We start from the raw sequence: 15000 nt of genomic DNA, 5'->3' as shown, positions 1-15000 counted from the left end.
ATGTATTGCCACTGTTGAGTTCCAGATAGGCTTTGAGATATTATTTTTGTTATGTACTGAATAAGCATAAATTGTGATCACATCCTATCAGAATAATATGCAGTATTGATTCTATACATAATCATCCAGAATATTTACAAAGGAAATGTAAATCATCTCTGTTTGGTATTTGTGGTATGGCTAGACTTTTTGTAAATCTGTGCACTGAGTTCTTAAAATGTCTTTTGAGGTCTGTCAGTTTTTAGTAATTATTATGTAAGTATAGCAGTCCATGTCAAAGCTTATAAATCCAGTCTCTACTGGAAGACAAAAAGGGCTTCACTCTCTTAAAACAGGCTTTTGCTCCCTTATTTTTTGGCGTCAACGATCAGAAATTCTTGCACACCTAACAAGAATCAACTGGGTGAAATCAAAGCACCACTTCTGCCATAAGATTTTCATCCCAGGTAATCCTAAACAGGACGCAGTTCGCAGAAGTACAGAAATGACCATAAAGCTGTATACACATCTGCAAATCTCGTTCCTCTTTTGAGCCTGCATCAGGTATTCAGTGGGGAACTTGCCTTACCTAGTGGGTTTTAGAATCATTGTGTCATTTGGAAGAGCTCAAATGCCACTAAGGAAATAAACAGGAAGAGGTACTACAGAGAAGCAATATGGAATGGAAATGGGCTAAGAGGGTATAAATGTAATTAGCGAAACACATTTTCATGACTAGTAAAATTAGCACCCATTTATACATGTTATACACTTGAACCCTTGTTGACACCTGAGGCTGGGAAAATATATCTGCTAATCAAAACATGTAATTATATCCTATGAAGCTGAAGTAACGCACCGAATCCTTGCTCTTCATGGTGTTAATGATTTGTGAAACTCATTTACCCGATCACCTCAGTTTGTCCTTTCTTGCTGTATTTCAGTTCCCCAAAATAGTGAGGTCAGGGACATTATAAAGCAATTAAATATTAGATCTATAGAAGAGCGAGCATTGCATAAATTGTTAGATGGTATTGATATTAGAGAAGAAGGTGCTCTCAGTAGTGGGGATGAATTCTCTGGTTATAAAATAAGCAAAGCAAGATAAATTATTAACTTGCTGGAGAACTAAAATTCCTGCGGAGCTGTAATGTACTGGGGTGGTTGGTAACTTGTAATTTCCCACTGGCATGACCTTGCTTTGCTGTCTTCAGAGCCCATATTCACATCTAATTGAAGAACATTATGGCCTGACACAAATATAAAGTGGGGGGAAAAGTATAAATATTTGGGTTTTGTAGTGGTTTGGGCCCATACAGGAGAAGTACTGAGGAAAAATGGGATATAAAAATGTTTACTAAGTTACATGATATGACAAGAGAGAAATTTATTTTGGTTTGCAGCCCAGTTGCAAAGTGGCATTGTGGAGGTGTGAGAGATGAATCAACCTAATTTGGAGGAACAATTTATTTATTCTGGCAGTAGCGAAAGGGGTGCTGCCATAGCCATGAACATCTTGCAGGTTTTGGTTTGTGGGTAGGTAGAAAAAGGGAGAGTTGGGAGGGGGGAAGGGGGCAAGAAGGGTTTAGATAGAGTTTTTCATTGATGTAAAGTACAACCAGAAATTAACTTATTCGCAATAGCATTAAAATCATCTTTACTTCTTGCAGTTCAACACAATCTTCAGGCTAGTTAAATTATAAAGATGATTGTAAAAGGGAGAAATGCTTCTGCTGTAGCACAGATGTTATCCATCTTGATTAAGCAGCTCTGGCAGGCACTTTTAAATAACCAGTCCTAAATACTCTTTTTAACCACTTTGAGTTTCTATATCTGGCTGTCTTAGATGACCCAAACAAGAAGAAAACAAGAGTTTTTGTAACAATGCTACTTTGCCATTCTTCACTTGCACCAGTTTTATTGACATTCAGTGGGGACGTTTACTTTCTCTGAAAGCCAAGATAATTAAAATTTAAAACTGAATAAACATAGTACCCATAATGTTTATTAATCATGAGGTTCTGTGAAGAACAGTGTACTATAAAAGTGTATTAACTAGTACAGATACATTAGCATAGGCAGTATTAAGAGATTTGTTAGAAAACTGGAAATGAGCAGAAAATTTACTGCTTCTAATATTTGAAGGTAAATTAATTCAATGTATCATAGTTCTGTTGATATCTTCCTTTGCACCCTAATTTTATGTAAGAGAAACTGCGGCTATATTTGCATGTTGTATTTGCTATATTCAATGTAGTTACTGTCCTAAACTCCCCATTTAGATGCATTGATCTCATAGTTTTAGGAGAACACTCATGGAATACCATAGATGTTTTGAAAAAACCCACAATTTAAGTTAAAAAAAAATCTATTCTAAAAAACTTGCTGTGCCTACCTTGAGATAAGATTGGAGAGTCTAAATAAGTTATCATATAAATAGAGCTGGTATGGTAATATATAATTCTGCATTGAATCTGTACATGAGACATCTAATGCAGGAATGTTCTGTTAATGATTATTGTACATCTGCTGGAATTGCTGTAGGTGTTCTTTCAGTGTGTTCTGTCTGTGATGGGATATGTGGCAAATCCTGAGTTGTAACATTTATGGTAGAAGTTATTTCAATATTGAGACAGTTCTAGTTCTTCATTTAAAGTCCTTAGGTATGATTTTTGATCATGAATTTAAAACTTTCTGTCCCTGTATACACTGCTTACCTCAAACCAGTGTAATGGAATCTGAATACCTGTGCAAGGAGTGGACTGCTTGGACCTTCAGAATCCAGGAACAATGCCAGAGGAATTAGGTGAAAAGTAGTGGAAGTTCAGTCACAGACCTTGAGTTCTCTTCAGAGTGAATTTTGCCTGGGCTGCACTACTCACACCTTAACACAGCAAGCAAGGATTGTTCATGCTTAGTGACATTTAAATTTAACATTTTTCCTTGCTTTATCAATTTATATTACCCAGTCATGCAAGAACTTATTTTTTGAGGGAGGTTGTTTTTTCACTCTGTTCTGAAGATTAAAAGAGCAAAATGTCCAACACACAGCTTTAATCCCCTCAGTTCTGTGTCCATGTTGTGCTTAATGAAGCCATTTCACAACTGAAGTGCTTGATTTTCCTCCTGGAGTCAGTAGAGAGTGGGAGGTGCTTTTAGATATTTTCCAGAGGAAGACTGTTCTGTCATGAATTCACTCCTTTAAGTTAGGTGGACAAGACCTCCCTCTGAACACATCTCAGGAGTGCTTATTTCTCTCCCCTGACTGCAGAGAATAGCTTTGGCTTCTCTGTAAAGAATCTGGCCATGGTGTAAGTGTCTAATTTAGGAAAAGAAGGTCCCACCTTTATGGGTTTTTAATGCATGCTGGACATGTTGACCAGTAAATAACAGCTTAAAAGGGTTTTGTCAGTGTTAGATGGTGAAAGGAAAGGTCACAAAGATGAACTTTGAGATATTTGTTTGTGAAAGGACTGCTTCAGCTGTGACATTGCTCTCTTGAACCTTCCAGAAGTGAAGTTTCACCTTTCGTTGTCCCTTTCTGCGAGCTATTGCTATCAGTGTGATTTGCCTGGTGGCCTCTGTGTCTCAGATGATAGCTAGGGTTTGTCATGGCTGAAAAATGGGATTTGATATGTGGAAATTTAAATAGTTCCAAATGCTTGTGATGGAGTAGGACCACCAAGTAATTGAGAGGGGCCAGTTAAAGATGTCAGAGTGCCCTTGGATGCTTCATCAATGTTTGTCATGATACCCTACTGGTGAAACTCTTACATCCAGAGGTGAACTAGTGAATTTGCAACTTCCTCTGTGAAACAGAGGTTCTGCTTTGTCACAGTTCCAAGCTCTGTTTGCTGTCTCCTTCAGAAGAGTGCTGACTTTACAGCTCAGCGCTCCTCTGTGTTGGAACAGGATCGCAGCTGTATGGATTTTCTCAGTGATAAACATGACTGCATCCAGGAAAGGCCCAGGTTTAAATTCTGTTTTCTAAACCACGCCTTTGCTCCCAGATGATTGAATACTGCTCTTGGCCACGGGTGACTGGTGGCATGTTTAATGTCCCTAGTTAATGACCCAACCTGCATCAGAGATGTTGTGATAAAAGCAATGACAATTGTGGGATCACTGCTGGGCTGAGGCACAGCCTGTCCACTTTGAGAAAACAAGTTTTCTAGTGACCCTTCACTTGACTCATCTCCTTCTGTCTTTGTCATCTTCTCAAATTTGGCAGATATTACACAAGTTGAAAGCGGAAAATTATTTTTTTCTGACTGTTGTAACTTGGTCCTATGGCTAGTACTAAAATAGAAAGTCTAAAAAAATATTACTGGCATGTGAAAATTCTTATTATGTTCTTCAGTTTATCTCTTGTCATGTTTTTACATCAGCTGGCAAAGTAGAAGCTGTGTGCAGCATTTTATACATGAGCATGCTTTCCTTCCATCCTAATGCACTCTTTGGATCTACTGAACAACAGGGATGTGTTCAGGATTTGTGCCCTGCACAAAGAGAAGGAAGGAGTTTGTACAGAGACTGCCATGCCAGCAGTGCAAGGAAAGCAAATAAAACCTCTGGACAGGGCCAGCCCCCTCCCCTCCCACATTCTAAACAAGGCCTTAGTGTTTGGGCAATACCTAATCCTTGATCTGAAAGGATGTGCGATATGTCCAGTTTTTTCACCTTGGAGGAATAAAATTCTCTGCTGCGCCTATTACAGTCTTAATGTATTTCTTCGTGACAGTCCTCTGATTCTTGGTCCTCGGAGCTTTTGAGTTGTTTTTTTCCCAGGTCCAACAGAATTGTAACTAGTTATGTTCTCTCACCTTCTTGGCTGTCTTTTCACATCTTTTACTCCAGCTTCTCCTGAAGGTTTTGTAGTTTGTTGCTCCATTATGTGCAAGCATGGAGTGTGCAGTGGAAAACTAACGGTGAACATGAGGTAGTTTTTGTACGGACATCTAAACTTGAGACCTGGATCTCTGTTTACACCTAAAGTCATTCTTGTGTTATTCATATTTTTTGTCTCTGACTTCTTCCTGTGCTCCTGCTCTTGCCTCCAGCTCTACTTCTCATCTCTCACGCTGGGATTGGCAATGAGACACTGTGCTACGGCACTTTGATGGCTCCTTTTCATATCCTAATGATTTTTCTCTCATTTTTGAGATTACTCTGACCCATTCATTGCTTTGTTCTTCTTAATATGACATTTATGGACAATGATGGACACTTAAAAAATGGACAGCAGTTGAAAATTTTCAAATGTCAGCCTGTTTCAAATACTATTTAACACTTGTAAAGTTCAAGTCACTACTTGGCCTTTTCTTGCTTCCTCTTTAATGAAGACTGAAACTTCTTCATTCTGCTCCCAAAAGCAGAAGCATTTGATGTAGATTAACACTGACTCTACTTTTCAGATACCCTTCATCCCACAACAGACCATGTATGGGATCAAATGGCATCATTTTGATGAACTAAAATATTTGGAGATAAGCTGTCTGTGAACTGTCTTATGCTTCTGGCATTTCCATGGTAATATATGTGGAGGAGGAGAAATCTGACTTATACATGTTTTCCCAGTCATGATTTGTCATTATAAGTGAAGATTCTTTTAGGTAATGTAGTCAACACAATTAAAGCTAAAAGCCAAGTTTGGCATAATCCCAGTTTTAGCCTTTTGGAAATATCATTTTTACAGAGTGAGACTACGTGAAGCTCCTAATTGCCAGGATTTGGGAGAAAATACTTCAGTATGCACTGATATTTCACTGTACACGCAAATAGTTGTGTGTGGTGCCATAATTTGTGCGTGTGTGTGTAACAAAGGGCTGAGTATTTTCTGGAATTTTTTGTGGCAAGTCTGGGGATTCTGTGCGACAGCACTGTCTTGTGCCATGGTTTAGATGGCTTTTATCTATCCGCTAGAAGCTATTTCAGGATAAATTGACAACCTGCACTGTGTCTTTTTACTCAATCACCTCTTGTGTGCAGAGCGCCAGCAGTGTTTTCAGAGCAGCACTTATGATAAGGAAAAAGTAGGCATAAATGGGCTGCTGAGAATTTATTGGGAGGCCTCGTTGTGTTGATCAGGAGCTCTGCCAGCACAGTGACTCCGCTGCCTGTTGAGTGAACAGGTAGAGCCTTTTCTAGCCCAGAGCATTTCTCCTCCTCAGAGATAAAAAGGGTAGAATGAACAGGCGCTGAGACAGCTTGTCACTGCTGAATCTTGTCCTGACAGCTGCCTTAGCAGAATGCATTTGATAAACTGTGATTGACAAAATACTTGAAAACTGCAGCTTAAAACTGAATTTCTGGAGAGTGTGAAAGTAGACAGGATAAAGTAAGAATAGTCTTGTGAGCACACAGAGCTGTCATCATGCACATAACTCTCTTTAAATTTGAAAAATAGAAAGCTGTAGGGAAACCTAGACTGTCCTAATATAATTATCAAGATCATTACTGAAACTGAGCCTTCATCTGAAGCTAGGTCGTAATGCAGTATTTTCTGCTTGTTTACTGCACAAAATCTAATGTTGTAATTTAATTCAGTGGTAGACTAGGGGCAAAACTAGCAAAAAGAAAATCAGCTATGGATTGCTGTGAACCTTTGGAGTCCATACATAAATTTTGAAGTTTTATGGTCCATTTTCATCCTGAAGAAAGAACTGGCAACAGTGGACCTGATTTCCTTGACTTTACATCTGTGGTCTGAGAAAATTAGTTTCCACTTACTGCAAATTAAGCTCATCATTTCCCCAAAAGAAAACCCTTTTAATGCATCTTCTCTGTGATTGGAAGCACTCAGAGGACTCTTTTCTTAGGTGGGTTGTCTGCTCTGTTTCAAATCAATGTAATCTCCTTAAGAGTCTATGCAAAATAATATATGTCATTCCACAAAACTCTGAAAATTAATTACATCACTCTTGTATAAATACTGGGATGATTTTCAACGCACTTCTGTGTATATTCAGTTAGAAGCAGAAGAAGGGGTCACTGCCAGTACTGCTGACCCCAGGGTGCAGTGGCACTGAGCAGAGCACAGACTCTGTTAGTTGTAGTTATTAAACTGCACAGCCACTTGATGCATTTGTTGCTGTTTGTTCTGTTTTTCATTTGCATTTAAATTCCTGTGAAGGAAAGATAAGATAGAGGTAAACAAATGATGCTTATTTGCTCTTCAGTTGAGCTCCTAGTAGACGTGTGACTTAGAGAGAGAAAACATTGGGGAAAAATGCCTCGGCATCCTCTGCAAAGCATCACACCTCCATTCATTCTCCAGCAGACTTCAAAAGACACATCCCTCAGGTTTTAATGAAAACATAAATCAACAGGGAGTAACTAAAAATACACTTAAAGTTAACAGGAAACTAGGTCAATCACCACATGACTCAGTATTTGTAGCTTGGGTAAAATACATTGCAATGTTTTTCACATTGTAAATATCCTTCTGGTCCAAGAGAAAGTGTTTTCTGTGTTTATTTCCTGTCTTTTTTGAGTCAGGGAGTGGAATGCTTTCTCTGTAACTCTGCACAGCATGAAGCTGTGATGTGTTTGGGTGTGCCTGTCTTGTCCAGGGCAGTTTTTCTGCTTTTTGTACAAAGTGGGCACTGAGGGCTCCGTTCCATCAGGAAACAGATGAGTGTGTTTGTTGTCAGCCCATGTTGTGTGCAGAGGGAAGCAGCTGCCAGCATGTGTGAGGTAACATATGTTGTTACAGAAAGGAGCTGATTTTATCTGGGTTTTTTCTGAGTCTAACAGCCTCTTCCTGCACTTTATTCTGTTCATGGAGCAAGCTTAATTTTGGTGGTTTTTAAAATGAGCTGGAGAAACAGAAACGTACTCAAGTGATTGATTTCTGTATGGCAGTGTGGAAATTTCCTGAATAATCTCACAGTGTGAATGGTAGCTGTGAACAGTATGTGAAATGGAAAAATATTAAGGAATTATGGTAGGCTTTGAATTGTCTATTAAGATTCAGGAAAGTTATGTTAGTACAACAGTGGACAATCCTGTGAAAGGATTATTACAATGCAATATTGCATTGTAATATTAAAAGAAATATTACAATAACACAAACAAACCCCTTCTTATAACAAAACTAGAAAGCAGTGGGAAGTTTATTTAAAGAAGAAACCAGAAAATATTGTCACTTCTACTGTAAAAAGGTGTGCGAGGTCCATAAACATTGAACAATATGTTGAATTCTCATTCTTTCATTTAAAGAATTATAGGTTCTTTTACGAATTAAAGAATTTTGCAGTTGAACTGCAAAAGGTAGAAGCCAGCGAGATGGGTTACCCAAAGTATGGCTTATTTTCCTTTTGAAGTAAACTTTAGTATTCTTTAATATTCTTGAATGTAAAAACAACTGGTGACATGACTGGAGCCTCTGCTGCCGTGATTGACATAAAAAATGTGAAAAAGGGCTGATTGCTCATGGCCTTTTACCTGGATGGAAACTATTCAGCATGAAATAAGCAAATGGCAGATCTAAAATGAGAAAAAATCCACCTCATATTCAGGACTTCTTGTCCCTGGACTTTGGAAATCCTAAGAGTTTACACGGGTTCAGAGCCAGACTTGAGCAACGATGGAAGAAAAACCAACTGGAGCTGTTGAATAAAATTGTCAGGAAATTGGAGAGGCAAGCTCCTGGAGTTACAGAGGATATTCTCAAGTATTACTTTCATGTATTTATTCTAGTTTTATACTTTTCCCTGGGCTAGAGAAGTGATAAAATATCTTTGATAGATTCGCTACAGGTTGTACTTACATTCTTTATCAAAGAGTCCTGAGAATAGTTTTGTTTCAAAGCTATAGGTGATCTCATTATAGAGGCTGAACAGATATTTGGTGAAGTTTGAGATAGAAATCTTGTTCTTCATATCTTTTTTTTCCCCAGGAAAAACCACAGTGAAGCAGTGAGCTTGTCTTCTTGTGAGTTGTGTGTCTGTTCTTAGCTCTTCAAAATTGTTTACAGGCACAGATGACAAATAAGATCTATTTCATGTATCTTACCAACTAAATGACTTGAAAACTGTAATTTGATTTTTTTTTCACTAGTAGAACTTGCTGTGGAAAGACAAGAGAGATCAGTAAGTAAAAGTAGGTTTAAAGGTGGTTGAGGCTCATCAATTAATTAACTTGCCATAGCAATTTAAAAACAAACAGTAATTCTTAAGAGTGAAGAACATAAATGAATAATGAGGAAAGCAGATGCTGAAGTTATTACTTCAAGGGCTTTGTTTTGTTTTGTGAGTCACTGCTATTGCTGGAACACTGATCTCAATCACTTTCTTTGTTTTTTTAGGGGCTTCCTTGGTTTCAAATGAGCAATGAGCTACAGTGTTAGAGACAGACAGGATGTTGTAGTGTCTGTGGAATATTCAGGCTGTTGGGAAAAATCAAACCTTTAGTTTTTCCCTAATTCTACAAAAGAAGCAGGAAATCAGTATGGTCAGAAAACTGGTTGACTTATCCTTTCTTTACACTTTCAAGCTGAAAAAAATTCTCCTATAATAAGGAGAAAAATTATTTTTGTATTTTTTATGGAATTACTTCTAGGATTTAAACTGGTTTTAGTCTTTTTCAAAAAGTTTTTATTAATGCAGTTTATCTTGTGCCAAAGGTGAGGAGAAAAAAGCAGTGGGTGCCTTAGTACTGTTTTAGTACAGTGCATGTGGTCTGCTCTACATTTTAAACTTTGTACCTGACAGCTTCTGTCGTAAAATTTCATTCATGTGAACTTTTTCACCATATAAGGATAACAGGTTTAGAGATTTAGTTTTGTTTTTAACAGTAGAGTTACTGGTCTTTCCAGGTGTTAAGTTTTTGATCTAAAAACAGTCGTTGGCACAGAGTAAAGTGTTGTTTGTGAGAGCATGTTTCCATGTTTGCATGGAAAAGGTATTAAAGAAAGAGAAAGCAACTGTAGACAACCTTCAGTTGCTGCTTGAAGCTTTTCTTAATTTTTAAGAAATTATTCCCATGAGAATTGTGACTTGTATCTCCATGATTATTAAATCATGACTCGTAGCTGAGTCGTTGGTCTGTATGGGGCTACTGAACTGTTCCTAACAGCACAAAGTAATCGTTGTGGAATTGACCTTTACTTCAAAAGGAAAAGTAAAACTGGAAGGAAAAAATGTTGGCAAGTTTCAGCTATAGTTCTACTTTTTGTGTGAGTCAATGACCATGTTGAATTAAGAGGTAGTTATGAATATTTTAGATGTTGGGGGTTGGCTGTTCAGGGGAATTTGAGAAGATTTATCAAAATTACCCGATACACAGTGGCATGATCTTAATGTGATATTGTGAAATTGATTGACACTCCTACGTAGACATAATCATTTGGACTTAATAGGGCTGATTTAATTCTTTTGGGAGATAAGACTAATAGAAATCATTTAATTTGACTTAAATAAATCTACTTGAAATTTAGGTTCAGTTAACTTTGATTTCATAGTTATAACAGACTTCTACACGAAGAAATAGACACATCTCAGCGCTCTAAGTGCTGATCTGAATTATGCATGTCCCTGTGACTCTCATGGTAGAAAGACAAGACATCCCCAATGCTTTTAGTACTCAATAGAAAATGAAAAAAAAAAAAAAAAAGTGTAGGTATTTTTCATTTTAATTTCCGTGTTGTTGTGTAGATAAATACTTGCTTTATTCTCTGTAAAAGGCATGGATTGTGTCCTTGGAAAACCCAGCTCCTGGTGCAGTAGATCTGTTGCCGGTCATGCTGGTAACATTTAGGAAGTTTTAAATTGCAATGCAAGTCAAAACTTCTTCTGACCCCCATTTTCTAACCTTTCCTTTAGGCTGAGGAGAGGGAAATGGTGTATTTGCTGTGGAGTTCACTGAAATAAAATATACTTTCAGATGTCCTTGAACTGCATTAGAGCATTTTCCTTTGTAGTGTTTGTCAATTCTGCAGGAATGTTGGGTGGTGTGTTAGCATATTATTTGTGGAAGTATACTCTTAAATATGTCTTGTGGGTGTTTTGCATTGGAGAATAATTGTGCTTGAGAGCTGCCAGTACACTCTGAAGGTAAAGCTTTTTAAGCCTAATTGAGCTGTTGAATGCGCTTTGGAGGAGTGAGAACCGAACACAACTTTCACAAAAGATCAAACAAAACACGGGATGTAAAATGTGCAGTAGAACATAATAGAGCAATACAGCAGAGAGCAATTCTGTCAAGACAATATGGGAAAAGAAAAATTGTGTGGCCTTTTTCCTGCAGAACAGTTCTTATTCCCATACCTTTGTGCACGACTTTTGTGTATTACTGATTTTTTTTCTAATTGGACGTGGTGTGCGTAGAGGTTGAGTACTGCACTTGTTACATCTGCCCACCAGGCATGGTCTGAAGTATTGGGGTAGAATGCGATGGGGAAAAATCCCTGTTTCTTGAGGGCAAAGTAGAGCATGGAAGTGTCTGGTACTGAGAGAATCTTCTGTCAGCTGCTCTGGGGTTTGTCCTGTTCCTCACTAATCATAACAGACTGAGCAATAATCACTGAGCAAATGACAATGAAAATATACTGAGGTACCGACAGAGGGGAAACTCTGCTCACAGCAAGTGGTCAGTAAAGAGGAAATCAGAGACGTTTGGGACAGGTCTCAGCCACACAGGTGTGACAGGAAAGGAGCGAGGGTTTATTACTGGATGGGTTTGTGTAAATGTAGGGAGGGGGGGAAAGCAGCTTGAGAAATTCAGGCTATTTATTTGTAAGGCTTTTTTGCCAAGGTTTCTGAAGTGCTACTTTATAAAAATAAACCAGCTTTTTATTGTATATTACTAGTAAAAATTGGGTGATGCCACTTTGATAAATAGAAGAGGAAAAATGAGAGCAGAGCTTAGGAGGATATTGAGGCTCTGGTCATATTTAATGTTCCATAGTTATTTTCTAGATCAATGTTGACTGAGAGATATAAGACTTATGGGTGGAGGAAGCAACTTTTGTAAAATGTAAGAAAGTTTTCATACGTACAAGAACCCCCAAACAACCCAACCATGAACAATGTGCTATCATCTTAAAGGGTGGAGCACACCTTAAGTGATTGGTTGCCAAACTTTTAGTGATGCTGATTGGAAAATGCTAAACAGCAAAATGCAGAATACTGTATTCTGTATTATGCATATGTATATAACTGTGAGTTAATGAGACTGGGAATTTATAGTGCATAGCAGGAAGCATCTATTTGAACTATGGAGGGGAAAATTTCAAAGGAAGGAAACAACTGGGAATGGAGAGAGAGAGGAGCGATGCTTGTTCCTGGATTGCTGATGGCTGTGAGGAGTTGCTAGGACAGCTAAAAAGAGGGACTAGAACTAAGAACAAGAGGATATTTGGTGGACAGGCTCTTTCCCAGTCTAAACTCCGTGTCCCTCATGGGAGAGCAGGTCAGGAATTGCAGTGGATGTTTTCAGAAGGTGCTGCCAAGATTTGTACTGGTACCTAAAATCACCTCTATCAGCTTTGGCTTTTGGCTGAAACTGGGGCTTGAGACAGCAAACCAGAAACTGCTACTCGCTCATCTTTGAAAGGTGAGGACAGAAAATAGGTTTCTTTCTCCCTGCCAGTTACTGTGGGAGGGGTTGTATTTTAAGGGAATGTATGGGAGGAGCACAGGAAATTCGCACAGGTTTTACCTTTCCAGATATAACTGTGGTGTCTGATAGCGACTAAAATTAACTTAAAGTTCTATAGATTTACTTACAAAAGATTTTCTTTTCCTAATTTTTGGTAAAGCCAAAGATTGTAGGTCATAGTCTGCTCTTTCCTGTCTGATAATTGCAAAATCCATTACTATCCCTTCAAGATGTGTTTTTATAAAAGGCTGCACTAAATCTGAATAAAAGCCTAATAAGTAGATTAGTTAGAATAGTCCTCCTGAGGATGGTAGATACCAAGTGTAGCTGCTAGAGATAACCCTAAATGCAATTAGGTTTAACTCCCTGTGAGTGTCAAAGGAAGGTAATACCCACGGAGACTTCCCTTCAGATGACACTATTTTAAAGTGTCTTAACATTTAAATATTCTTTCCTTTGAGCATTGGTGACATTTTTTTTAAATTGTTGGAGAAACAGTGCTTAGTAACTTGAGGTTTAGCCATTAATTTTAGGTGGTTCCCATAAAAAGGAGGGATGGTTCAGCTTCCTTGGGTGAACAGTTTGTTGTCCTCATCTGTGTCCTTTATAAGGCTTAAATATCGCAAGGTGGCCACAGACAGGTGAAAGAGAAAATAGCCGATTCAGTAACACACACAAGCATAAAGGGTAATGTGATAAAATGTCAATAGATGAATTGTTGATGAACTCATTCTGGTTTTCCTCATAAAAGTGAAATGAAAGCTAAAGCTTGTATTAAAACAGAAATAGAGGCGTTAAAGATTTTGAAACTTTGCATATTACAGGATGGGATATAACAGAAATAGTATAAATTGCAAACTGCTGAAATGATTTAATTTAGCTGTAAGTACTGCAGAAGAATTGCACTGTATTTGAGTTTGGTTCCATTTTCACATATAAAAAGAAATGGAAAAAAGCTTAGTGAAACAATTCCATGACTTCCTCTTTGATGTACTCCTGCATGTGCATGTGTTTAGTTATATTTATTTTCTCCCATTATTAAAATATGAAAATTAAATCAACTTTTAGTATTTTGTTTCAGGAAAAAATTGCTGGTAACACCAAAACAAGAAATTTGCAACATTTTTTTATTTACCAGCATTTTTACATTGATATCCACAGTGCTCTGCCCTTCACATTTCTTTGCCTGACTTCTATGCCGTTCTTTGAATCATCATTCTTGATACATGCTCCTGAAAATCTTTTTGTTTTCCTTTCTTGTTTTTTAAATCAAAAGTTTGTACTGTCAAAATAAAGCTGAACTATTTAGATGTGAGCCAAAGTACCCAAAAATGTCTTATAGTTGTACCTTATCAAAATTTAACTTTGTGTGTGGAAGGGAGACATTGAGCCAGTTTAGTCAATTCTACCTGGTTTTAATTGTTTGTAACTTGTCCCTTGAAATTCTTTTCCCCCCAAAGCCAGAGATGTAAGACTCGGGAGCTGTCATTCTCTCCCATTATTCCACTTGAAGAAAATTATTTTTGCTCCTAACAAATAGCTAATTTGTTGTCTAGCGTGCAAAATGATTTATTTTCTATTGTCTTGGTCAGCCTTTTTTTTATTTGTGTCAATGTGTTGCCTTTTTTCTTTGCATATTATAAATTGCTGTGTTTACAGAGCACATTTTCACTGTTGATTTGTTTGAGTGTTGGGTGAAAGATTAAATTATTATCTTATAAATATTATGAAGGATTTGAACGTGAGATGCACCGAGTAAAATTATGTTCCAGTGAAAACTTGCAGACAGTGAAAACAAGAATTAGTGACCGTGCATTAATTATTTGGCTTCTTGTCTTGCTGGTTTTTGCAAGGAAAATCATGTAAATGAATAAAAATAGGTTTCATGTTTCCTTTTTACTACATCTGAAAACTTTCCTGATGTTATTATGAAATTCAATAATAATTTTCAATTGACTTCAAGTTTTTCAAATGTGAGAGGACTCCCTGATTATGTCATGTTTTCTAAATCCAGGGTTATTTTAGTTCTTTTCTTTTTTAGTCTAAGAGAAAATAGATTCAAAAATAAAGGGGTTTTTTGTATGTATGTATTAAAAATCTGTTTTCCTAAAGCTGGAGAGTTTTTGAGACAAAAAAGGAAAAAAAATCTTGCAGCAGTAGAGTTTCACTGGCTCTGAGTTGAGATGAAGCAGAATGAGCTTGATTCTGTTGAGAGTCAATGCAAAAGTCATAATGCTGCTGCAATAAAAAGAAATTATTTATTACAGCTGAAACTGTTCTTTTTCCAAATGTGCCTTAGCAGTCTGTTTTTAGGGAACAAAAATTATCTTTTAAAGGATGTAATGAGATGTATTTGGCTATAGGAGCAATGGATGGTACACTAAAAGTAAGCTAGTATGAACGGAAGCACCTCCTGAACAA

General features: G+C 37.4%; 1 protein-coding gene across 7 annotated transcripts in view; it reads left to right on the top strand.

Annotated features, from left to right (window-relative positions):
• Window positions 1-15000, top strand: part of TENM2 (teneurin transmembrane protein 2) — a 615717-nt gene that overhangs the window by 313909 nt on the left and 286808 nt on the right. The window lies entirely within an intron of this gene.

Source organism: Chamaea fasciata, unplaced genomic scaffold, assembly GCF_029207755.1.
Source record: "Chamaea fasciata isolate MVZ Bird 193981 ecotype frontalis unplaced genomic scaffold, bChaFas1.0.hap1 SCAF_15, whole genome shotgun sequence".
Classification (NCBI taxonomy): domain Eukaryota; kingdom Metazoa; phylum Chordata; class Aves; order Passeriformes; family Sylviidae; genus Chamaea; species Chamaea fasciata.
This window is presented reverse-complemented; position numbering and strand designations above follow the sequence as displayed.